This window comes from Lissotriton vulgaris, chromosome 9 (assembly GCF_964263255.1).
Source record: "Lissotriton vulgaris chromosome 9, aLisVul1.2, whole genome shotgun sequence".
Classification (NCBI taxonomy): Eukaryota; Metazoa; Chordata; class Amphibia; order Caudata; family Salamandridae; genus Lissotriton; species Lissotriton vulgaris.
Genome location: NC_141697.1, coordinates 543,965,264 through 543,991,479, shown reverse-complemented (window position 1 = coordinate 543,991,479; position 26,216 = coordinate 543,965,264). Strand labels below are relative to the sequence as shown.

The following is a 26,216-nucleotide window of genomic DNA, read 5'->3' as shown; positions in this document are numbered from 1 at the left end:
GTGCGTCGCAATACCGAGCAGAACCGATGCATCTCTGCTGCTGCATGGACTGGACCAGTCGCAAACACTCGCATCGCCGCTTCCTGAATGCACCGCCTTCAGAACTGTTGACTCAAAGTGGGGTAGATTGGGTGGATTATCATAGGGTGGAATGGAATGGAGTAGGGGTAGATTGGAGAGGGGTAGAGTGGTGTGGGGTAGATTGGGTGGGCCGGGTAGACTGGAGTTGTGTGGGGCAGACTGGGTAAGAGTGGAGTGCAGTGGAGGTTGGTAGAATGGAGTGGGGAGGAGTAAATTGGAGTGGGGTAGATTATGGTGGAGTGGGGTAGATTGGATTTGGATAGATTGGGTGGATAATGGTAGGGTATATTAAGTGAAGTGGGGTAGTTTGGAGTGGGGTACATTACAGTGGAGTGTAGTAGGGTGAAGTGGAGTTGGATATAGTGGTGTGGGGTAGATCAGGATGGCGTAGTTTGGGGTCAGATGGAAATAGTTAGATTTAACTGAAGGGGTAGATTTGAGTGGCATGTGGTAGTAGTATGTAGTGAAGTGAATGGAGTAGTTTGTGTAGAGGAGAATGGAGTGAGGTTGATTGGAGTGGGGTGGAGTCGAGTTGGACTGATTGAAGTGGAGTCGAGATTGGAGTGGAGTGAGATAGATTTGGGATGAGTGGAGTTTAGTGGGATAGATTAGGCTGGAGTTGGGCAGATTGGGTGGATTAGGGTAAAGTGAATTGAATGGAGTGGGGTAGACTGGAGTGGGGTAGACTGGAGGGGATTGGAGTGGGGCTAGAGAGGGGTAGGGTGGAGTGAGGGGAACTGGGGTAGAATGGTGTAGAGAGGGGTGGACTGGAGTCGAGTGGAGTAGATAAGGATACATTGGCGTGGGGTAGATTGGGTTGGAGTGGGATGGAGTAGATTGGAATGGGGTGAAGAGGGTTAGATTGGAGTGGAATGGGGTAGATTTGAGCGGAGTGGGTAGATTGGAGTGAAGTGGAGTCGGGTTGATTGAGTGCGATGGGTAGGTTGAAGCGGAGCGGGTAAAATGAAGTAGTGTGGGGTAGATTGGAGTGGGGTGGAGTGGGGTAGATTGGAGTTTGATAGATCCAGTGGATTATGGTGCGGCAGATTGGAATGAAGTGGGGTACATTACAGTCGAGTGGAGTTGGATAGAGTAGTGTGGGGTACATCGGGATGGGGTGGAGAATACTAGCTTGGAGGGGGTGGACTGGAGTGGATGGAGTTAATTGGTGTAGGATAGCCTGGGGTCGAGTGAAGTAGAATGGGTCAGATTTGACTGGAGTGGGGTAGATTTGAGGGACATGTGGTCATATGGAGGTGGGTGGGGTAGTTTGGGTAGAGTAGGATGGAGTGTGGTAGATTAGGGTAGAGTGGAGTGAGTGGGGTGGAGTTAGATTGAAGTGGTGTCGAAGTTGGAGTGAGAGATTGGGGAGGAGTGGCATGTGGTAGATTGGAGTGGAGTCTAGTGGGTTAGATTATGGTGGAGTGGGGCAGATTGGGTGGATGAAAGTAGGGTAGAATGGAGTGGGGTGGGTTATAGAGTGGTGGGGTAGAGTGTGGTAGGTAGGGTGAATTGGTGTAGATGGTGTAGAGTGGGGTAGACTGGAGTAGCTATGGGTAGATTTATATGTGGTAGATTGGGGTGAAGTAGGGTAGACTGGATTGGGTTAGATTGGAGTGGAATTGTGTAGATTTGAATGGAGTGGGATATATTTGGGTAGAGTGGAGTGCGATAGAGTGGAGTAGATTGGGGATTGGGACATGTTGGATTGGTGTGGGATAGATTGGGATACAGTGCACTAGATTGGAGTGTGGTAAAGTGGGATAAAGTGGAGTGGAGTCGATTAGAGTGGAGTATATTGGGGTAGAGTGGAGTATATTGGGGTAGAGGGGTAGTTTGGGTTTGAGTCGATTGGATTGAAGTGCGGTAGAATGGAGGGGGATATATTGAGGTAGATTGGAGGAGGGTGAGGATAGACTGAGGAAGAGTGGAGAGCAGTGGACTGAGTAGATTGGATTGGGCTAGACTGGGTGGATTATGGTAAGGTAGATTGGAGGTATGTAGATTGTGGTTGGGCGGAGTGAATGGGTCAGACTGGGGTAGTTTGGAGTGGAGTGGGATAGGGTGGGGAGGAGTGGGTTAGATTGGATTGAAGTAGATTCAAGTGGCATGTGGTAGGTTGTATTTAAGTGAAGTGAGGTAGAATGGATGGTGTGTGGTAAAATGGGGTACAGTGGAGTGGAGTTAATTGGGAGAATTGGTGCGGGTAGATTGAGGTAGAGTGGAGTAGATTGGAGTGAAGTGGGGTGGACTGAGTTGGATAGATTAGAGTCGAGTCGAGATTAGAGTCGAGTGAGACAGGTGTGGAAGAGTGAGGTGGGTGGGATAGGTTAGAGTGGAGAGGGGTAAATTGGGTGGATTAGAGATGGGTAGATTCGAATGGAGTGGGGTAAATTTGAGTGGGTCAGATTGAAGAGAGGATTGGAGTGGGGTGGATTGCAATAGGCTGAAGTGGGGGTGAATGGAGTGGGGTACATTTGAGTGGGTCAGATTGAAGAGAGGATTGGAGTGGGGTGGATTGCAATAGGCTGAAGTGGGGGTGATTGAACTGGAGTAGATTGGGGTGGAGCACATTGGAGTGGGGTTGAATGGGGTAGATTTGAGTAGAGTGCAGTGTGGTATCCTGGAGTAGGGAAGATTGGGTGGGTTTGGAGTATGGTAGACTGGAGTAGTGTGGTGTAGATTGGTGTGGTGTAGATTCGAATGGAGTAGATTGGAAAGGGGTAGATTGCAGTGAGGTGAGGTAGATTGGTGTGGAGTGAGGTAAATTAGAGTGGACTGGAGTTGGATACATTGCAGTGGAGTTTGGAGTGGGTGGGGAAAACTGAAATGTAGTGGGACAGATTGGAGTGGAGTAGGGTAGATTGGAGTACACTGGAGAGGGGTGGATTGGAGTGGAGTAGATTGGAGTGGGGTAGACCAGAGCAGAGTGCTTTAGACTGGGGTGAAGTAGGGCATATTGGAGTGCAGATGGGTAGGTCAGAGTGGGGGTGAGTGGGACAGATTGGATTATAGTGGAGTGGATTTGGGTACACTGGAATAAAGTGGGGTAGACTGAAGTAGAGAAGATTGGAGTGGTGTGGGATATATAGGGGTGGGGTAAAGTGGGTGTGTAAATTGGGTTGGAGTAGATTGAAGTGGGATGGATTGGTTGGAGTGAAATAGGGTAAAGTGGAGTAGATTGGGGTAGATTGTAGCAAAGGGGAGAAGGGTGGGGTACATTGGCGTGGAGTGGGGTAGAGTGATGAAGGGAAGAGGGGAGTAGAATGGAGTGGCATGTTTTGTCGTGGAGTGAGTGGCATAGATTGGAGTGGCGTGGAGTCGAGTGGTGTGGTGTGTCACAGAATTTCAGAGTGGAAGGGCGTAGAATGAAGGCACAGGTCGTAGAGTGAAGTGCTGTACAATGGAGTGGCATGGCATAGAGTGGAGTGGCATAGTGTGGAGTATGCATGATGTAGTAGTGCACTGCCATTACTAACACATTTTCAATTGAAATGGCCATTGCATTTGCACAGAAATACGTAATTTGTGCAAATGTAATCACCTAGAGTATTGATGTGTTTTCATTGTATTAAATATTTGTTACCACCACTGTTGAAAGATGGCTCTCTATATAGTGGACCAACATGAGTTACACTGTGCAGAGAGTCGAGGTAAACCCCAAATTAATTACAGAGCGCACAAATGACACCCCAAATGCTCCCTTTTGTGGTAGTGTGAGTGAGCAGTTAGGCATATCAGATAGTAGTGCCAAGCATTTATTGCATACTTAAAGGCAGTAGAGACACTCAAAGAAATTTAACACCAAATTATAAAAATAAGACATACTTTTATATAAATTTAGATACCAAGATCATCTAAATCGGGTAAGTACTTTGAGTTTGTACTGTATTGTATTCAGGCACTTAGCAGCAACTTACATGACTGTTCTTCAAGGCTTAAGGTGAGTATAGGGCAAGGTCTAAGGCCACACCAACGGGTCACCTCTGGAGGCTCTGGGGCATCTGGGTGCAGAGGTTTGTCACAGCATCAGGTGTCCCATTCACTTCAAAAGGGAGAACAGCACAGTTACAAGGATGTTGAAAGCAGGGGCAGGGAGCGAGTCCAGGGGAACCCACTGGGTGGGACTCGACCCTTGAGATCCTCAGGCACGTGGGGATGCATTTGGTCTACTTCTCCTCGGGCTGTGGGGGCTCAGGTGCAGTGGTGTCTTGACGTCGGAATCTGGTGCAGGTGTCTCTCGCTGTTGGAGGAAGCCTGCAGAGAGAGGCTACAGGCGACGACTGGAAGTTCAGTCTAGGCAAACCCAAGCTTGGGCTTGGACCTTGTAGGTCTGGGGACCCCGTTGGCACAGTCACCTCCCTTGGACTCAGGCTCCGGTGCGCGGGTGAATAGGTGCTTTGAGGCGTCGGTCACAGACTCACGTCTTGGTCTTTGTTTTGCAGAAGAAGGGTAAACAGAACAGCTAAACCACTCGTGAACTCTGTGGACCGTACCTTACATCTTTAGTGCCTGGGGCTGCAGAGAAGTAACTCCTCTAGTCCAAAGAAGTTTCTTGGGCAATTTGCAAAGCATTGGCAGCCCACTGGATTTCTTGAGGTCTGCAAAGCGGCAGGTGAGTCATATGCTCCATGAGGGTTGGGTGTAAAAGGCAGGCCGGCAGGGTTGGCGCCAGTAGCGGTTGTTCGTACTAAGAAGGGGTGGGGCAGGAGAGGGGAGCTGCAGCCTTCCTCACGATCATCGCCACTTGGTCGTACAGGAACTGCTGCACACTGCGCAGGCTTCCAGCTCCCACTCCCAATCCCAGAATGTGACCAGCGCTGGGATTGGCCTGAGTGCCTCAGTTCGGCGCTTAGATATATACTGGAAGCCTGTATTGGTTTTCCCACCCAGCTGCACAAAACAGCTAGATGGAGAAAGGCTAAGTGCGCAAGATGGTTTTGCCTGCCCCAGAGTGTCAACCAAAACACCATGCACACTTGGCAGTGCCAACCACTCCCCCGCCCCCATCTCCCTGGTGCTGCAGCGTCAGTATGGGAGGCCACGCCACTCCCTCAGCTCACAGTCCTGCAGGGCTAAAAATAAAATGATAATAAAAATATTTAATTATCATTTTATTTTTGGGAGTGGTCTCTGCTGGCTTTCGGCAGGGGAGGCGAAACTCCTCCGCCATTAACGGAGGAGCCGCCCCTGGTTAGCGCCAAGTCAGTTGTGCTCCTCAATTCTCTAGTCAGCAGTCTTCCTATTTACCTACTTCTTCTTTTGGTCCATATAAATCTGAAGATCTGGTATCACGGGGTGCCCTAAATATTAAATTGAGGGGAGTTAAGGGGAGTGAGGGGTAGTAGTCAATGGGCTAATTACCCCTGGGGTTATTACAGCCCCTAGATGGCCACTTCCTTTGGCAAGTGGGCATCACCCTGTCCCAGAATTCCTATTTCTATCCACACAATATGGTGGAAATTCTAAAGTTGTGTTTACTTCCAGCAAGTCACCTAGAGGTGTGTCCAGCCTGGCAGTGCAACATGCCTCCTGGATAGCTAATTTTCCCACCTGTCCATGTGCCAAAGGGCTCTGGACAAAGGGGGTTCAGCATCCTCTTGATGAAAGAAGCCAGATTCGCATACCAATGGCAGTGGGCTCTGTGCAACTTCCCTGCACCGGAAGGCTAATCTGCAGGTCATCCTGTGGGACTGGGTGTGAACATACTCTGCCAGAGCAGGCTTTGTTCTGAACTCCTGAGAGCAAAAAGACCCTCATCCTTGGGGTTCAGAAACCTGACTCTGTTGGCAGGATGGCGGGAACCAGTCAGTCAGCACACCAGTAGCTGGTAGGTTTTCAGGGGACACCTCTAAAGTGTCCTCTGGGTGCATGCATTTATACATTCAACACTGGCATCAATGTGGGTTTATTAATACGAGATGTTTGATACCAAACATCCCTATTTTAAGTGAAGCCATCATGTAGCTGGGGAACTAGTTTTCAACAGTGCTTTTAAAATGGCTTCCCTGTTCACTAGTCATATCTAGTAATAGATTTAGACATCACAGGGGCATATCTGCCCATGCAGCTATGTCCTCACATACAATGCAATGCACCCTGCATTAGGGTTTAAAGGCCGACTGTAGGGGTGACTTACATATATTAGATGCAGTGACTTTGGCATGACACACAGTAGTGTGTCAGGTCATGTTTTCACTCATGGTTTGCACCAAGTCACGCAGCCTGCAACGCCAGTCTGTGATGGAATTGGTTTGTGGGTCCCTTAGGGTGGCATAAGATATGCTGCCGTCCTTAGGGACCCTCTTTAGTGCCCCTGCCATAGGTGCTATCTACTAGGGACTTACAGGGGGGCTAAAGTCCTTCGCCAATTAGAGCACAATTAGACAACACCATGTTTTAGGGAAGGAGCAGTGGCACGGAGGTCTGGTTAGCAGGCCTCATTGCACTGTTAGGCAAAAATCAGTATTCAGTAGCTAAAAAGGTGGCAGAAATTGTGTTGGGGTGGTAACTGCAACATAAGTCGTGTTCTCTACAACCATACTTCAGAATTATTATTTTTTTATGTACTTTTACTGTTCTAATTCTGATATTCTGAAGAACAACCCATTTTTAGGTCTCGGACTAGCATTGCACTGCGCAGCAGTGCTCGCGCAGCCGAGATTTAATTTTTTTTAGAATGGGGGCTTGAACTCGCCCCTCTTCTCCATTTGCTGGCTTCCTAAACGGAGGCCAGCCATTTGAGAAGAGGGGCATCACTCGGTTCAAGCCCCGTCTTTTCCAGATCGGGGGCGGGTTTTTTCTCTTCTTTCTTGTTTTTGTTATCTCCTCTTCCCATTAGCTGGAATGTTACCTTCCAGCCAATAGGAAGAGGAGAGAACGAAAACCACGCCCCCGAATCCCAAAATGACGATGCTTTCTCCGAGGCATTTCCGCATGACCTTGGAGAAAGATGGTGGTCCTTTCCCCCTTGCGCTTTTCTTGTTAATTTATTTTACTGTGATTGGCTTCTTAAATTTTGTAGTAAAGAAACGAGAATCATAACCCTCGCTACCATTTCCTTATTGAACTGAAAATTAACGCATAAGCTAGAATATGTTTCATTCTATTCTCGCCAGTTGAGCTTGACTGGCAAGAGGAAGATCGCAGTTTATTATCGCTTCTCAAATAAATTATTGAACCCGTTCAAGAGACTCCGTGTCTTCCTCACTACAATGTCATGTCTTTTCGCTAATGTGCGCGTTCAAACAGTGTTTACATCATCTGTTCCTGCGCCAGAAGAGGTCCGTCAAAAAGGTCCTCCAAGACGGAAGTAAACACGCATGCCATGCTCTTTGGGCCGTAAACGGTAGTAGATGCTTTCCGCTCTGAGCTGGAAGTGCACAGGCATGCACGATGTGGGCATGCGCTGTGCTCCGGTCTCCAGATGGAGGGTAGCCTTGGTATTACAGCCGGGAGCAGCTACAACAGAGCCCGTCCCGCCGAGGTATTACAGCCGGTTGCAGCTACAACAGACTCCGTCGCGCCGAGCAGGGCTCGACGCTGATAAAGAAGGTTGGTAAGCCCTCAGTCAGCTGGGTGCTACGGCCAGCGAAGCGCCGCTGTTTGCATGCGTCTGGAGTTAGGCGTTCCGAATACTAACTCGCTGCTGGGAAAATTCCGTCGAGGCTCGGAAGCCATCTGGGGGTGCGCGAGGCAAGGAGGGGAGAGAGGCGCTGGAGCTGACTGTCTCCGGGAACTGGCCAAGTGCCCGGGCATGGCGGAGGCTCAGTCGTCAGGTAAGTGTGATTGACACGCGCTTGATGTTGGGGGGGGGGGGGTCTGTTTGGGTGATATGTTGGGGAATATCTGATGATAAACGACGTTTGTGATTTGTTTTGTGGGTCTTCGCGTTCTTGGGGTTGTTGCTTTCAGGAGTATACCTCTTCCCCTTGTTAAATACAAGCAGCAGATCCTCTTCCTTTGAAAGTGAACGGTGACAGCACGGTCGGACAGTCTGGTATTCCACATGACTGGGGTTGAATCCGCCGATAATACAACCCCAAACATAATTAAGGGAGATATTGCAATTTTAATGTAATTGTTCAAGCCCTTTCATAAAAAAACTGAAGTTCTATTTGCTCCAACTGTCACCACAGGCATGATATCTTCCGATGCCAGTGTTTTTAACTTTCCGGGTGAAAAGCAGCTCCTCAGGGTTAGAAAGGCGTGCTTCCTTCTGAAGAGTGCCCCGGGTAGGTAGCAGGCATGATGTCTACCTGCTACTGTTAATAGTACAGTAGTAGGCGAGTCCAGTGCGGTGAGATGAACTGGGGGGTTGAGGTGCTTCTGTGCTAGATGGTTGTCCCACTGGCTCCCTCCCGCTCCGTGGCAGCCCATCTCCCTCCCTCCCCCGCTCCTCAGGTCGGCCGCCATGCTACTCGTTGTGATCTGTTTTTCTGCCCTCTGTTCCCTGCTTGTGCTAGATTGCCTCTGTTCCCTTGTTGTGATCTGTTTTTTCTGGCCTCTGTTCCCTGTGTGTGGCTCTGTATGTGTGTGTGGGGGGCTCTGTGTGGGGGGGGCTCTGTGTGTGTGGGGGGGGGGCTGTGTTCGGGGGGGGGGCTCTGTGTGGATAGCTTTTTTTGTAGGTGGCTCTATGTGTGGGTGGCTCGGTCTGTGTGAGGGTGGCTCTGTGTGTGGGTGGCTCTGTGTGGGTGGCACTGTATGTGTGTGGGTGGCTCTGTGTATGGGATTAGAGATTAAGCTATTGGCATTGTAAATGACAATGCCATTTATTTATGACTTAAAAAAAATAATTAAAAAAGTCATCAACAATGCCAATAGCTCTACCTTTAATAATGCAGAGACCATTGCATTGTAAATGCTTGACTTTGTACGCTAGAAAGAAAAAACATACTACACCCTCTCCTTTTACATCGCAGGATTGTCACTGAAATTCTCCCACTTTGAAGTCAGAGAAAGAAAAATAAACACCATGCTCCCTGGAAGAGAGAGCCTGATATTGGATCTCTGTCTCTAAATGCACAGCAAATGTGACAAAATAAGACCACGATTTAAAGGCCTATTTACAGAAAGAGAGTTTGTGGAAGAATACATTAAACAAAGATTGGGTATCTGGAGGGACAAACTCCAGCTTGACAGCCTAAAGGAAATAAAGCCAGCAAATAGAAAACAGAAAATGCAGTTACAAACCACAAAGCCAATGATAAGCAACGGGTGGAATTCATTCCTAGGTCAGCTTTCTGAATGTCCCCAAGATGTCTTTAGCAAACTTCGGTCTAAAAAGAAGTTTTAGGCTTGGCAAGGGGATCATTTTGAAAAGTCGAATTGCCAGTTTAAAACTGCATACAGGCTGGAATGACACCCCCAACATATGTTTTAAAAAGGTACTTAAGTGGATGGCACAATAAGAGCTGCAGGCTCGCTAGTAGCGTTTAATTTACCAGCCATAAGTACACGGCATACCACTTTACTAGGTACTAAGTAAATTAAACATGCCAATCAGACATAAGGCAATTGTACTATGTTTTAGGGAATGAGCACAAGCTCTTTATCACTGGTTAGCAGTGGTAAAGTGCACAGAATCCTAAAGCCAACAAAAACCTCTTCAGCAAAACAGGAAGGGAGAAGGCAAAAAGTTTGGGAGTGTCCCTGCAGAGAGGGTCAACTTCAATAGCGAGCCACTGAAAGCTAGGCTCAAGCCAGGTGCCTGGCTCTGGCTGAGCTCGAGGTACTCTTGATCCTCGAGGCCAAAATGTGCAGAACTTTCACGTGCCTGCCACACTCGCTCTAACCTCATACGCCAAAAATTAAAGATCAAGCTTAAACCTTTCATGCAAAACAGGGTAGAGAAACGGATACCCATTTTGCGACGGAATTGAATAATGTTAAACAAGACATCCAGCTTTGCTGCTTCAGCAAATTGTGTAATTCTCGGCAAATATTTGTTGATTAGTCTGTATTAAAAAACAACGAGATTATATATATATATATATATATATATATATATATATATTATATATATATATATATATATATATATATATTACACATCAACTCGCCTTTTAGTTCACTAATGACAGAGACCGAAGGAAAGGTGGATGGTAGGAAAGTTTTTAAGTTCAGTTTAGAAAAGAATAAAAAAACAGTGCAGTGATATACTCTCATATATGAAGGTGATTTGCTTCTCTATGTTAAAGAAGCACTTTTTTTTTTAAATCGCGAAGCCACTTTATGGTATTTTATTTGACATCTGTTGCACGATTTACATGCCAAATATTTTCATTAATCGGCTCTGCTCGTGCACAGGCTCTTAGACCCTTGGCTCAGCTCTTCCTGTTTGTTTGTGGACTCTGTCACCTCTTCCTGCTGGTTACAAATATATTTCTACAATAGGGGCACAGCGCACCGATCTATGACCTGCATGTTGCACACACTCCATGCGCTGGAGCATCTGATCTAACGCAGATTCGAAACAGAGAGATTATACAGAACTCACTGCAGCAAGAGCTTTACCCAACTGAGCTAGCTTACTAGCCAATACACTTAGCACGGAAATAAAGCCAGCGGGATGCTGTTCGTTCCACTGGTGTAGTAATGTTGTGGCAACTTAGCTTTTGATCAATAAAGAGTATCACCGACTTTAGTAACAAAAGCTCCTAGTGTATACAGAGTTATGAAACTTCGGGACTGATACACTACACTGAAGACGCACCTGTATGAATGAGTATGAACAGAGTCGAAACATGCGCTCCTATAGAGGTATATAGCATATTCATATGTGGGGAGCTTAAAGTCCACTGTTTAAACAAGTAGGTATGTTTTGTGGAGGGGTGCTCGAGTCTATTCTTAGCCAAAAACACTATAAGCACCACTATGGCGCATGGGACCACGTCATGGTTGGTGGCACCTAGGGTAGATGCCAACTCCCTGCGCACAACCTCAGTTGAAACAAATAGGTTTCTTCAATCAATCATTCCAAATTTAATCCAAAAATTAAACCAAGTTCATCATTGTATTCTCCATGTTTAATTTCACATGTATTATTCTTCAGAATCAATGAAGTTTCACATCATAGGTATATCCAATTTCAAAGGGTATGGGTGCATGTCATTTCCCAATGCATTTCGGATACTAGATCCTTCATCAGGGGAATCCTAAAACATAATGAAATGAACTAAGTATGATCCACGACGGCAGAAATGTATTTACATAAAATTACCACAATGTTCAATGTCCAGATTAAATAAAGTGCACGAAATGTGAAATAGCGTGAATGCATCCAAAAAAAAGCGTATTCGTCCATATAGAGTGAAAAAGTAACGTTGCAGGATAAAAGCAAATGGTGTTTGGTGAATTAAATGTACGTTGAAAAGTGACAGCACGCTTATTATTGCGTGATTAGTGCAAACAAACACCAAGTCCGTTATCTCCCCAAGTTTTAAACCTCAATCATGCAAAGACATCAGAGTGAAACGCGGTCTGGAGCTCACTTACGATATACTGGAGGCAAGAACACGCGTCTTGCTGCATGCGCCCTTCGCCAAAAGTTTAGGAACAAAGTGTTCCGTGTAAGCGGAAGTATAACAGCGGTGGCGAGATGAAATAGAAAAAGGACTAGAAGTGTGGCGGCCATGTTGAAGTGGTGAATGAAAGCGTGATACCCCGTCTGGGAAAGAAGGAGTGAAATGAGTGAATCGAGTGAAAACAAAGCTTAATAAATATACTCCCAGTGATTAGAATGTACATACCAACCTAAAAAAATATAACAAATTACATATGTTCACAGGTAAATATATGGTAAATAACACATCAGTAAAGTAGTTGCTCTATAGGTAACATTGAAACTCCATCCGGTCATTAAGACCAGATGGTTTCATGGTTTGAAGGAATTTGATCCAGTGGTTTTCACGCTGCAGTAAAAAATTGTTGTTGTCTCTGTCGTCTCGCTTGTTAACCACTTCCACAGCAGCGAACCTGAGCTGGCTGATGTTATGTCTATTTTCTTTGAAATGTACTGCCAGGTTCGATTTGATGTTAGCTGTTCTTATATTACTCTTATGTTCGTTTATTCTCACCACGTCTGCAGGTCAATTCCAAGAGGGTCAAAAACATACAGAGGGGAAATGTGGCCTAAAACCTGAGCTGCCGACTTTGAAATCGAGGCATCAGATTCAAGTGTCGACTCAACAGGCTGGGGTTCTGGGCAAATTAGGTAATCTCTCTGCATCTAAAAAGAAATAATTATTATTATTTGGCTTTGTAACGTAATCTGGTGCTCATGTATAGCGTCGAATGCCTACTCATCAATTTGGCGTTAAAACTGCCAAAAAAGCCCGCCAGTCTTCCTCCTTGTAGGACAATGGTATGGCCCATTGTGCCAGGAAAATTCAAATGTTGCAGTGCATTCCTTTCGCTTTCAAGATTACAGCGCTCAGAATACCTTTCTTTGAAAGCATGTGATTAAATCGAAAACATTCATTTGAAAAGCACTACGGGTCATTACGATTTTCGGAAAACAATGGATGCCCGTGTAAATTACGCATTCGTAAAAACTAAAGGTGAGAACAACTGCAAAAAAGAGAATAAACGTAAGTTTTTTAGTCGCAATATCATTTTACACCCTTTGCTTTGAAATAATTTATTTTAAAATGCAGAAGAGAGGCGCCCTTCTCATTCAAGCGGTCAGGTTATCTCCAGTTGTAACTATGTATTTTTCATCGAAGACAACTTTCAAGCGCTAGAAAGTAAATGAAAACGAACCGAGGTATTTGAAAAAGATTTTTTCTGTCCCGTTGTTGTAGGTTTGCCATGGAATCACAGATCTGTGCTGCTTTTACTATAACTTCTATTTTAAAACCTTGCAATGGTTACCGAGACATGGCTAATTTCAATCAAACAAATTTGTAAAGCGTGCTACTCACCCGCTAGGGTCTCAAGGCGCTGGGAGGGGTGGGGGGGAAAATCGCTACTGCTCGAACAACAAGGTCTTGATTTGTTTCCTGAAGGAGAGATTGTCCTGGGTCAGCCGTAGGTGGCTGAGGAGGGAGTTCCATGTCTTGGCCGACAGGTAGGAGAAGGATCTTCCTCCGGCGGTGGATTTTCGAATTTGTGGGGCGGAGGCGAGGGCGAGGCTGGCGGATCGGAGCTGGCGGGTGGGTGTGTAGAATGTGAGGTGGCTGCTGGAGGTATTTCGGGCCCATGTCGTGGAGAGCCTTGTGTGCGTTGGTGAGGAGTCTGAACGTGATCCTCTTGTTGACGGGGAGCCAGTGCAGGTCTTTAAGATGGGCAGAGATGTGGCTGCGACAAGGGATGTCCAGGATGAGCCTGCAGAAGCGTTCTGTATGCGCTGGAGTCTTTTCTGGAGTTTGGCTGTGGTTCCAGCGTAGAGGGTGTTCCCGTAGTCTAGGCGGCTGGTGACGAGGGCCTGGGTGACCATCTTCCTGGTTTCGGTGAGGATCCACCGGAAGATCTTTCGGAGCATGCGCAGGTGTTGAAGCAGGATGATGAAACGGCGTTGACTTGCTTGGTCATCGTGAGGGAGGAGTCCAGGATGAAGCCCAGGTTGCGTGCATGGTCCGTTGGCTTGGGTGCGGTGCCCAGGGCAGGGGGCCACCAGGAGTCGTCCCAGGCAGAAGGGGATGGTCCCAGGATGAGGACTTCAGTCTTGTCCGAGTTCAGTTTTAGACGGCTAAGCTTCATCCATTCCGCGACATCTTTCATTCCTTCCTGGAGGCTGGCTCTGGCGGTGTCGTTGGTGAGGGAGAGGATCAGCTGTGTGTCGTCGGCGTAGGAGATGATGTTTAGGTTGTGTTGGCGTGCGATGGCTTCGAGAGGGCTCATGTAGACGTTGAAGAGGATGGGGCTGAGTGAGGATCCTTGAGGAATGCCGCAGATGACTTCGGTGGCTGCGGATCGGAACAGGGGGACTCTCTGGGTTCTTCCATCGAGGAACGAGATGATCCACTCCAGGGCCGCTCCTTGGATACCGGTGTTGCTGAGGCGCTGCATCAGGGTGCGGTGGCATACGGTGTCGAAGGCTGCTGAGAGGTCTAGGAGGATGAGGGCAGCAGTTTCCCCGTTGTCGAGCAGGGACCTGATGTCGTCGGTAGCTGCGATGAGAGCGGTCTCGGTGCTGTGGTTTGCTCGGAAGCCGGACTACGAGGGGGAGGGGGAGGGGGGGGGGGGGGTCGAGGGATCCGGTTGTCTCGAGGAAGACGGAGAGTTGTTTGTTGACGGTCTTCTCGATGACTTTGGCCGGAAAGGGGAGGAGCGAGATGTGGCGGAAGTTCTTGAGGTACGTGGTGGGTTTCTTCTGGAGGGCGCACAGCTCGGCATTTTTCCAACTCTCCAGGAAGGTGGCGGATGCGAAGGAGCTGTTGATGATGTTCCGGAGTTGGAGTGCGAGGATGGAGTTGGCTTTGTTGAAGATGTGGTGTGGGCAGGGGTTGGTTGAAAAGTCGGAGTGGATGGTGTTCATTAAGCGGGTTGTGTCTTCGGTGCTGACAGGGGTCCAGGTGCAGAGGGTGGTGGTGGGGGGCGTTGGTTTGGTGGTTGGGTGCGTGGTATGTGCGGCAAAACTGTTGTATATGTCGGCGATCTTGCGGTGGAAGAACGAGGCGAGTGAGTCGCAGAGGTCTTGCGAGGATGTGATGTCGTTGTTGCAGGCTCTGGGGTTGGAGAGCTCTTTAACGATGCTGAAGAGTTCCTTGCTGTTGTGGGTGTTGTCCAGACGTTCTTTGAATGTTGTCCTTTTGGTGGTGCGGATCAGGTGGTGGTGTTTGCGGGTGGCGTTCTTGAGGGCTGTCATGTTTTCTGATGTCTGGTCGTGGCTCCAGGCTCTCGAGGGTGCGGCAGATTTTCTTGGATTTTTTTAGATCATTTGTGAACCACGAGGCTTTCTTGCTGCCGGGTCTGCTGGGAGGGTTCTTCAGTGGTGAGAGGTCATCTGCGCAGTTGGTGAGCCACTGTGTGAGGTTGCGGGCTGCTTCGTTGGGGTCCGTCGTGTTGGTGGGAGGGTTCCGGTTAAATTGGACACTAATGCAAGTTCTTCAAGAGGAGCCTTAGGGGTTGCTTTGGTGGGGGGGGGAAAAAAAAAAAAAAAAAAAAAAAAAAAACACCTCCAAATGCATTTTTGGGTTACGAAAGTGGGTGGTGGTAAGCAAACCGTATTTAAATTACTGAACTAAAAAAAATGCAAATATAGGACATTGCAATATTATTCTCGCAACAGAGTGCATTTATCAAAAGCTTCCACCAAAAGTTCTTGGGGTGAATTCTGTGCGTGTGTGATGATATGTACATACATACTTTAGGAAAACGTACTAGTGAAAGTCTAATGCAAGACATTATTGCTTTCTCGGGTACCTCAAAATTAACATTTACTGCACCTATTGGCTGGATTCACACAATATTAGTTACTTCTCATAATTTGAAATATTTCCTTTACTTCTGCTATTAACCCCTCGGACAGTGTTAATAGCTTTTTTCCACATTTACCTAGCGTGATTGTAAACTTAAACTGGTGTGAGACTATCACCTAATGAACAAGGTTTTGATCACATTGTATCAAGAACTAAAATAAATAAATAAACAAATAGATTGCGTTATAATATGGAGAAGAGGATTAATAACAAGCGTTTTCAATACAATAGGTCTTGCATTTGAGAGCGTTGAAGCTATTGTCATTGTAAATGACAATGCCTTTTATTTATGTATTTAAACAACACATATATAAAAGGCATTGTTATTTTTAATGCCAATAGCTCAAAGTCTCGCAAATGCATGACCACTTTAATGGTTGCCGTGCCACATATTTTAGACGCTGCTCCCATATTCAGGCTACAGTGAGCAGCATCTAAAGAAAGGGACGGGGTCAACACTAAAGTGAAAACGCGCTTTCACCCAAAGTCAACAAAAATCAATTAATTTATTAAGGTTCTGTAGCACAGCCGCTAAAGTGAAAGAGGCTTGTGCTGTAAAATAAATAATTAAATAAGTGTGGCCGCTAAAATGAAAGCAGACTGCACCGTAAATCAAAACAATAATTGTGACCGCAAATGTGAACATGGCTCGCGCTATCAAATAAATAATTAAATCAGTGTTAGTTCAAGCAGACCGCTATAGTTCATGCAGTCCGCCTTGTAATTAAAAAAAATATATATATATTAAAAGCGTGCGGAGTGCTGAGATGTCGTGGGTGGAATCAGGGAACATCATTAAAGAAAATAGTGCTCAACAACTTACAAAGCAGACCGTGTAATACACAAGTAAAAGTCCAGTTTTTATTGGAGGGTACAAATGTAGACAAGGCGGTACCAAGCAAGGACTATTAAGCCTATTTGTAAATGAACAGCAACAATTTCACAAGGACAGTAACAGGAACCAACTGAAAACATGGGAGTGAAATGGATGGAGCTTCTATGCCTAACCTTAATACACCATGCTTCGCAAAGCAGCGCATGCGCTGCCCAGGATCGACCTAAAATGCGTGTTTAATGTTCTTACGGTCACATGTTTTGTCATCAGATTTCACACGTAATGAAAAACTCAACTGTAATACTTTATTACAAAAGATGCTTCAGAGCCACCTACTATTTACCCCACTGTATAGGAGGGCTCCCCTCCCTCTCTGCTAGGGTGACCAACTGGCATAGGTGCAAATTCAGGACAGTGAGTGTAAAGAGTACAAAGGATCAAAATTCAGGATAAAAATTCAGGACAGAAGGTTAAAATTCAGGACATAAACTCAGGACAAAAGGTACATTTTACAGACACATCAGAGGAGGTCGTGCAATATTAGGCAAGTAAATAGACAACCAACACAAGCACAATTCAAAATAGGTTTATATTAGTTTAGAGAAAGAACAACGGTGGAGGATTCCCAACAGAACAGCACCTAGTCAAATTTTCTCCCAAGATAAATTTAGACCCACACTGTAGTACATGGGACAATATGTGTGCACACTTCAAAAACACCCACCGTTACAATGTTGGTTCAAAACATGAACTATGAAATACTTTAAACAAGGTCAAGGTGCACCACTTCAATGTTTGCAGAAACTGTTAACTTTGATAAGGTTAACAGAAATAATCACATTAGTTGTTACTTGTGTTCTTTAAGAGTTCTTTTATTCAATTCAGTTGAAAGTGAAAAGCACACACAGGAGCTACAGCCGACGCGTTTCGTCCTCTTGCAAACATTGAAGTGGTGCACCTTGACCTTGTTTAAAGTAGGTTTATATTAGGTTGAGAGAACCTTGCACTGCATCTGTTGTGTGCCCGAGTGAAACTTAAATACCCAAGTTTGCATATTGGATGCACACGAGTAACATGCGCCAAAATGAAACCTCCACCCACCCCAGAGCTTGGCCCCTGGTGAGGTGACAGGAGCCCATAAACGAAAGCAGTCTGCCATGCCCTGGGCTCTGGCAGGAGGAGGCCTAGGAAATGTGGTCACTGGCCCATTATCATTCTGTATGTGATAATTAGGCCAACTTACAGAATGATAATGAGGCGATAGCACCTGTGCCAGGTCGGGGAGGGGATGCTGCAGGTCACTGATCACAGCGGGAGCGCGCGCTAGCCTTTGCGGTGAGAGTTACAGGACTCTCAGGCTGAATGCAGGGGGCAGCTCGCTCTAAAGTCCAAAATTACGGACAAAAGGTGTCCGTGGAATAAACCCTCATGGACAACGGACAAGAGGCCTAAATTACGGCAGTCCCTGAAATTTACAGACGGCTGGTCACCCTACTCTCTGTGGCTTCATCCTCAGGAAGTGCCGACGGTGGAAGCAGAAGTGATAAAAGGTCCATTGCGTGCAGACTGTGCAGCCCAGCAACTCACAAGACCAGGGTGATGATACTAATCTACACTGATGAACACTATTTGTCAAACCAATTGTTCTTAGATGGTTTTCTTAAAAATAATAAGATACATACATCTAAAGACGCAGCCCCTTATTGTGGTGTGCTGCATCCTTCACCAGAAACAACTGTTGCTTAGTGGTCTCATCCATACCTCCTGATATATTTTTTTATGGATGTAAATAGGGTCTCAATTAGTTACAATAGTTTTCAGTGTGGGGACATATTTTTGATAGGATATGTATTCATTCTTTTATCCCTCTTTATGCAATATCAAAAACACACAAGGATGGTCTGACTGGTGGTTTTAGGACAACATCATCTCCAACACATGATGAAAGTGTTTCTGCCCTAACAGATTGTCCTTCCAAAAACCCTGAGACAATTTTGCACAAAGGAGGAGATTCTACTCATACCTGACCTGGGACAATGTTTGAGCTCTGTGAAAAAGTAAAACACACACTTATATTTGATAATATGACCCGAAATGTACACTTAGAAGTATATTTTAAGTCACCTCGGCAGTGCGTGGCTTTATAAAGGCCCTTGGCTTACAGCTTCATGCCTCTACATGGCCACAGACCTCCTGTACAACTTACAATATCTAAATAATCTAGATTTAGGGGTAAAATATCCTATATATCAATCACTTCTTTCACCTACTCATCATTTTATTATCACTTCATTTGCATTTTTGCTTCTTTTCCCTCTCCTACTTACTTCTCTCTTGTTTTTCTCCTGTGACTTTCATATTTCTATGAAACATTTAGTTTTATTGTGTTTCTCCTCTGTAAATGGAAAGGGGCGACCAACTCGGTCCCCCCGAACTTATGGCAGAGTGCCTCGATCCCCCCGGGAAGCCATTTTTTGGGCGGGGGGCGCGTCTCGGCTGGTATGCCCGAAGCGGCGTAGCTGGGGCGCGCCCGTTCCCGCCCTAGAGTGGGCTGGCCTAGACACTGACGCAGCCAGCCACGCCCTCGGGGCAGGCAGGGGCGGGTATACGCCCGCCCTGAAGACGGATAAAAAGGGACGCAAGACCAGAAGACATCCTCTTGTTCTTGTGCCCTGAAGCTGCACCTCCTCGCTGCACGTGAGCTCGGGACAGAACGAAGAGCCAATTTTGAGCGTTTTAATCTTTCTTTTTGTCTTCTAGATACTTCGTTTGAAAGATGCCCAAGAAAGGCGCGAAGAGAATAACGACTGACCAGATGGTTCGGGTCCTCATGAAGGAGATGTCCGAAATAAAGAAGCGGTTGGCGGAACGAGACGGGGAGGAGGGATCGGGGCGTCCACCGGCTGGAGGGAAGCCAAAGAGGCCGAGAAGGGGGCCAGCCGGGGGAGACGTCCCGGTCCCGTGTTCCCCGCTCGAGGCGCCAGCCCCGGTACCGGCCCCGGTACCGAAGGAAGGGAATCCGATTCCCGTCGTAGTCACCCCGACATCCACTGAGGATATGCCTCCCGAGTTGGCGGCACAGTTAGCAGCGTGGTTGGGGGACAGTAGCGAGGGCGCCACGGCTGCCGAAGCGCAAGCACTGATGAAACAGTTGCGCGAGAAACGTGATACAGCCAAGGTACCCGCGCCGGCTGCGGTGATAGACAAGCCACGAGTGGCGGAAGCAGCGTTCGGTGCAGGTAAGCGGCCATTGCCGATCGCGAGGGATGAGTCAACACCCTCTCGTAGAGAAAAATTGGGGCAACATGTTCCTTTGGCAATAAAGGAGAAGATTTGGGCGGGGGAATATGTAAACATTTTCTCCTTGCTCGTTGATCATTATGAGGTTGAAACTGTTAAGAGTCAAAAGGATCTGATGCATCCAAGTGTTTGGCGCGCAAAAATGGCCGCATTTAAAGTGAATGAGAATATTGGCAACTGGGGCAATGCATGGGGAATTTTTACGTCAATTTTGGGGGAACGTAGGCCTGAATTGCTCCCTGAGTTTCCAGTATATCAGTCACGAATTATGGGGTACTCGACATCGCACCAAGGTAACCAATGGTTCTGTTATGACAACCTTTTCAGGAAAGCGATGGAGCATAACAAAAGTTTAACCTGGGACTGTTATGATTCTTTGACATGGGATAAAATGAAAGAGTCAGGGATGTTGAAAATGCCGTTGGTGGGGAGTACTGTTGGTGAATCCTCCCGCCAATATGGGGGGACGCCCTTTCGGTCGGGTACGGGTACCGACGATTATCCGAGACCCGCCGGCAATGCAGGGAAGAAGGGTTTCTGTTTCAATTTCAACAAAGGTAAATGTACTAGGCCCCCGGGATCGTGTAAGTTCAAGCACGAATGTAGTGGTTGCGGGGCACCCCATCCTGAGTCCTCGTGCAGAGCCAGAACGGGTGAGAATGGGGGTAGAGGAGGCGCCAAACAGGTCTAATGTAGTCCGAGGGGCGCCTTTACCAACCCCGATTGATACCTTGGCGATGATTCCCTGGCTCAGCGAATACCCAGATCGTACTTCTGCTGGGGTGCTGCGGAACGGTTTTTCATATGGTTTCCGCATCCCGGTGGGGGACTTTCAGGGTGTCGGGACGTGCAAAAATCAACCTTCCGTCTTGCAGCATACGACTGTAGTGCAGGATAAGATCCGGAAAGAGGTTATCCGAGGTCATTTGCATTTTTGCTTCTTTTCCCTCTCCTACTTACTTCTCTCTTGTTTTTCTCCTGTGACTTTCATATTTCTATGAAACATTTAGTTTTATTGTGTTTCTCCTCTGTAAATTAAGCCAATTATGTCTTAATGTTTTATGAAGCCCGTTTCTTCACTTTGAAATCCTCCCATCTAAACAAATAGCTGCATTATTTGTCATAAATTTGGCATCATGTCTACCAGCCACTGGGCGCAAGATGCCTGCTGTGTGGAAAGGCACAATGGGAGAAAATGTAAGTGATGAGTTTTATGGAATCCATATGAACAAGAAGTTTTCAGTGTAATTTTCTCCCATTACAAAAAGTGTCGCCTTTCCACACAACCGGCATCTTGCTCCCTGTGGCTGGCAGACATGGCGCCATATTTATAATTGAAAAATACAGCCATGTTCCTCCCCCCCACCCCCTCTCCTCTCTTTCTCTCTTCCTTCCCACTTTCGCCCTTCTCTCTTCGAGGGTAATACAAGAGTACACCACAGCAGGATACGCCAAGATACCAATCACCGACCATCTGTATATCCGACCATTCATGTTAGACGATACGCCTACTGTAACCCCAACGGCGTTTGAAGCTTACCTGTATTGCCCTCACTGTATCGGTACTGTATATACAATAATCTTCTAATAAAATCCTTTGAAATAAAAAAAATACAACAATGTTTTTAAGTAGGAGAAATTTAAAGAGCAGAAAAATTTTCCAGATTCTGAACATTTTTGCAGAACATTTTTTTGCACTTTAAATTTCTCCCATTTAAAAAATATGGATTTATATTTGTGTTACACGTGTAACTGTGACATATGGTGAAAGGCATGTACCTACGCCTCAATCACATACAAAACAGGCTCTCAGTCACACATACATCCCTTTCATATGCACACATGTTCATACAGCCCCAAAGGCCATGCCCTCACTGACACACGACAGCCCTTTCATAAAGCCACTGGTCAAAGTTTTTTGTTCAAACCATAGCTTCTGGATCTATAGACATTGGGCTTAAAGTCTATGATGCTGGGGATGTCTAGTAACTATGCGCGAGTTGCTTAGCCTTCAGTAGCTCACAATGATTTTCATTGATCAGAAGTAGCACTCACTACAGAAAAGGTTGGAGGCCCCTAGCCTATTGTGAACCTGTTCTGTCAGGTTTGTGAGCATCTTTTCACTATACAAACACAAAACAATGGGCAATGTCAATATTGTTTAAAGTGATTCTTCATTTTATGTAAACAAAATACTGCAATGTCATAACATTTTACTCATGTTTTTCTCCACGTAGCATTCCTTAACCCGAAACTCTTAGTCAGGCACATGATATTTTTTCTTAGTACCATGAGATTTCACACTAGGAGAAGGTCTTGGATTGGCATGAAAGCTGGACAAGGAAAATGGAAGGACAGCGTAGAAAATCCCCCCTTTCTGAGTGGTCACCTGATTTTTTACCTTTTACTGGACCCCATAATTTTGCTAACTTTGGTAATCTGTGCACTTTACCCCTTCTAGCCAGTAGTAAAGTGCATGTGCCTTTAGATATGGAAGAATTGGCATACTCCTAATTGGTATATTTAACTTACATACAAGCCCCTAGATCATGGTATAACATGTGCCCAAAGGCCAGGAATGTTAATGCCACTGGTGGACTGAAACACATATTGTGCCATCCACTATAGTTGCAGTGCAAACATGGATGCAGGCCTACCACTGTAGCCAGACTGTAACTGTGCAAAACATGTACTGCAACATGTCAAAATAAACCTTTGTATGCCGGTAAATACTGTCTTTTTAAATATTAATACATCACTGCCACATAGGACTTGTAGCCCACATTGCAGGGTGCATGGTGTTTAATAGTGGGACATGTAGAAATGTAATGTTAACATGTTGTTACAGTGACTAGAACCCAAAAGCTAATTTCAATGCAGTAGCCCCTGCTCTTCAGTATAGAAAACCAGAGTACGGATTAAAACGTGAATTGTGCATCTCAGGAAGAAATTAGCCAGAAAAAGAATTAAACCACTATTTTTAATAATAATTAAAAATCCAATTCAATTGTGAAGTAAGAGTTTTGACACATTTTAAAAACAAGTAACTTTTAGAAAGTTACCCTTTTCCTCCCTGAAGCCCCATGCCAGCTTCCATCCACTGAATAAATGTGAACTGCCTCACAGGAGCAAACAATAGGCTGACCTAAATGGGCATAGATGACTCCAATGAACTCCAAAGAATATGCAGGGTGGGCATCCTTTTTGACACGACAGTGCCATATTCTGCTTGGCAGGTCTGCTGTGTTTACATGTAGCCCTTGAGACCCACTTGAAAGAAGAGAGGAGAAAACAGGATAACAAAGGCAGTTCTAGTGGATCTGCTTTTGTCCTACTAGACTTGTGTCTTTTAGTTTACATATACCTATTGGGGCACACTTGAAAGGGAAGACAACAGGATGTAAAGACAATTCTTGTGGATCCAATGTCTAGTAGCTTAAGGACTCTGTTTTTTCCTACCAGACTTCTGGGTTTATTGTGGGTACCGGGCTACCTCAATCTGAATTTTAGTGTTGCATATGGGAGGACATTAGGAATATGATAGTACACGTACACACACACTTTTCAGAGGCCAAGTTTATGGTGGCCGAACACTTTTCCATCTTGAAAATACCCAAAAAGGTCAGGGTTACTCAGAGGAACTTTTACCCCATTGGTTAGGGCATGCTCAGGAGTCATTATGACCCACTAGCTAATGCCAGGCATAAACAAGGCACCTACTTCGGAACACTTCTTAGAAATGCAGGAAAATCAGAAGAGGATTGGGCCTGCTTTTTGTGACTTGAGAGAAGCCTCAAAGGACTGGACCTGCTCCGCTTGACCTAGGACAAATAATTGTATTTCAAGGGTCATAAGACTGGACTCCTGTTCAAGCTACAGGGATACAAGAGGCCTTTTCCTGGAAGTACCGAGCTGATCAGTGGTAACTGGACCCTGCTGTTGTTTCCTGGAAGTACTGAGCGGGCCAATGGCAACTGAACCTGGACTAGACCCAGCTGCTGGCCTTTGCCCGACACCCTGTGAGCCTCTAAGTGCTGGTCCGGGGGGGAGGGGGCTTTAGAAGTGTAGGCCTGTGGTGAAATAGGCCTTCAAGTAGTAAGTAGGAAGGTAAAATCTTTGAACACAACGAACCTGGTTTGTGCATCAACCCGACCTCCATCCTTCATTTGCACCTAGGTCACGGTCTATTGAGACCATTAACTATCATTGGCGCTTTATAGTTCTATTTGTACTTATAACTTTATACCTTTTGAAAACCCATCTCTCTGGTTCCCCACACTGGAGTTTTGCATTTTGATTATTACATTGTACTCTACTCTTCTAATTTAGTTTGGTATTTTTATTCTTTTTAATTTTGACTTATTATTCTTTTGGTACTGCATAAATATTTTACACATTGCCCACAAGTTAAGCATGCCTGCTCTCTGCCATAGCGATCAGGTGGTTGAGTTCAGGTTAATTTAGTATCTTTAAGCGTTCACCCTGACAATGGTTGTAATTACTACTTCAAGTGGTAAATCACCTACTCGAAATAATAATCCAATTTCTTCCATGCCACTTTTCTGCATGGTATGTCTTTGTACAGCCCCTTGCTATAGACCAGATATTCATCAGAGCAGTCTTACTGCAGGACCCCAAACCTGGTTATGTGTGCAGTGTACTGGCCTAGCTAGTACAGCTGGCAATGCACCCACGACTCCTCAGGTCTCATGCTAGGTGTGAGTTGCTCATATGATCCTGTCCTGTGCTTTGCATTCAGTTGCTTGTAGATTTTGGTTTCACTGAACAAATTCTGGACTACAGGCCCATGAATACATAGAAAAACACGCGACTGGATGCTCGTCACATTTGACCTGGAACAACTTGAGAGCGATTATCACCCTGTCCCAAACTTCTCCTTCTGTAGGATATTAACCATACCGCGTTTTGTGGAGTACATTACACCCTGGTGCTACTACTGCAGGATGCAGGCTTTACATCCCTTCAATAAAATCAGGGCCACTGGAATTAAGCAATTCTGCAGCCGGGGCTTTTTTCCACACAGTTATAGATCTGTCGCATTTGCCACATAATCCACCATTTGCTGCATAATCTGCAGAATTTAACAACAAAAAATGTTTCTAGCTCAAATGACTTAAAAAGTTACTAAAAAGGTGCAACATGTTTGCATGCAATGGAAGGTCCTTCACAAAGGTTAACTGGTCATCGCTCAGTTGCTCTTTTCTGTATTTGGTTGTTAAACTGGTACTACTGAGGTGAAATCTTTGCCCAGACAGTATTACCAGGTGAAATATTTAAAAAAAAAAATAAAGTCGTGCCATCAAAATGCCCCATTATGCAGCATAACTTGACTTTTCTTGCCGCCTACTTCAATTAACTCTGCCGTATAATTTGGGGCTCCACTGCCACATAATTCCAGGGGCTCTGAATGAGTTGCGTGCATAAATCACTCTATAACTTTCCTCACTTTCAGTACTTCTATACTCGCCCCCATCTGCGACGTTTATATCAGTACACTTTCTGCAGGGCTTGCACACTAATCCCCGATCTGCAGGACATAATGCACGCATCTTTTAGTAGTAAACAAGCCCCAGCTACCGCCAGCGAAGACACCTCCAAGGCCTACAGCTGTGCAGACTACTTTATGCAGGATGTCTCGTGAGAGTTTCATAAAGCGCATTTTCGTCATACATTTCCTCTTCGAGACGTTATAAATGACTTGCATTGTTTAGTGAAGAATATGAAGAGTGTAGGGATGATTTTATCGGCAGCAGGGAGAGGTTGGGCGGAGTAACGGTTTTTAAGTGTTTACGGAAGACGAGCCTGTCGGAAACATCCCACACAGCACGGCAGCGGACCCCGAGACAGCCGACCGAGTGCTGAAAAGGAATACATTCGGCTTTTATTTGCAGGACATTTACTCTTTTCCCAAATTATGCGGGATATTTACCAGTCCCCTCTCCTTCAAACCACACACACAGCCTAGGCTCAATTTTGGACATGTGCCTTCCCACTCTCTAGGCGGGTGTGTTCCCTCTCCGTCTCTACGGAGCAGGGGGAGCACGCACTCACCTAGGCTGCTATCCTCAGGCGGTTCCTGTCAGCTGGCACTGCGGCTCTCTCTCCCCGCACACAAGTTCACTGCTGCTGCTGCGGCTGCACTCCAGGGCTCGCCCACTCTTCCTCGCTCCTTATCCCTCCCCTGGCCCAGCCCGGTTTTCAGCCTCCTTGGTGCCAAGGCCAGCCCTCGGCAGCTCCGACCCTGCCCTCCTCAGTCTATCACAGACCCGCCCCAGGTCAGGCCCGGCCCGGCCCGGCATGCGTATGCAGCGGCCCTCACGGCGCCTCCCCAAGGTGCGGCAAACAGACACACCCTCGCCTCCAAGCGCCCGACCCACCCCTCTCCGTGACCAGCCAGACAGTCTCCGCCTCCTCCCGAGGCCCCGCCCGAGCTGTCTGAAGCCTTGTGCTCGGCGCGTCTGGGCCGCACCTCTCGCCGCCTCTTCTCCAGGCGCAGGCACATGATTCAAATTAACTTTATTGACATGATACGTTATGCAAAGGTAGTACACTGCACG

General features: G+C 46.3%; 1 protein-coding gene across 1 annotated transcript in view; it reads right to left on the bottom strand.

The window, feature by feature from the left end:
• Positions 1-25,840, bottom strand: part of CAPN1 (calpain 1) — a 356,218-nt gene extending 330,378 nt beyond the window's left edge. Inside the window, exon 1 of the mRNA XM_086938029.1 lies at positions 25,711-25,840. The gene's annotated coding sequence lies outside the window, so the exon portion shown is untranslated. The remainder of the gene's footprint in view (positions 1-25,710) is intronic.
• Positions 25,841-26,216: the final 376 nt, after the last annotated feature.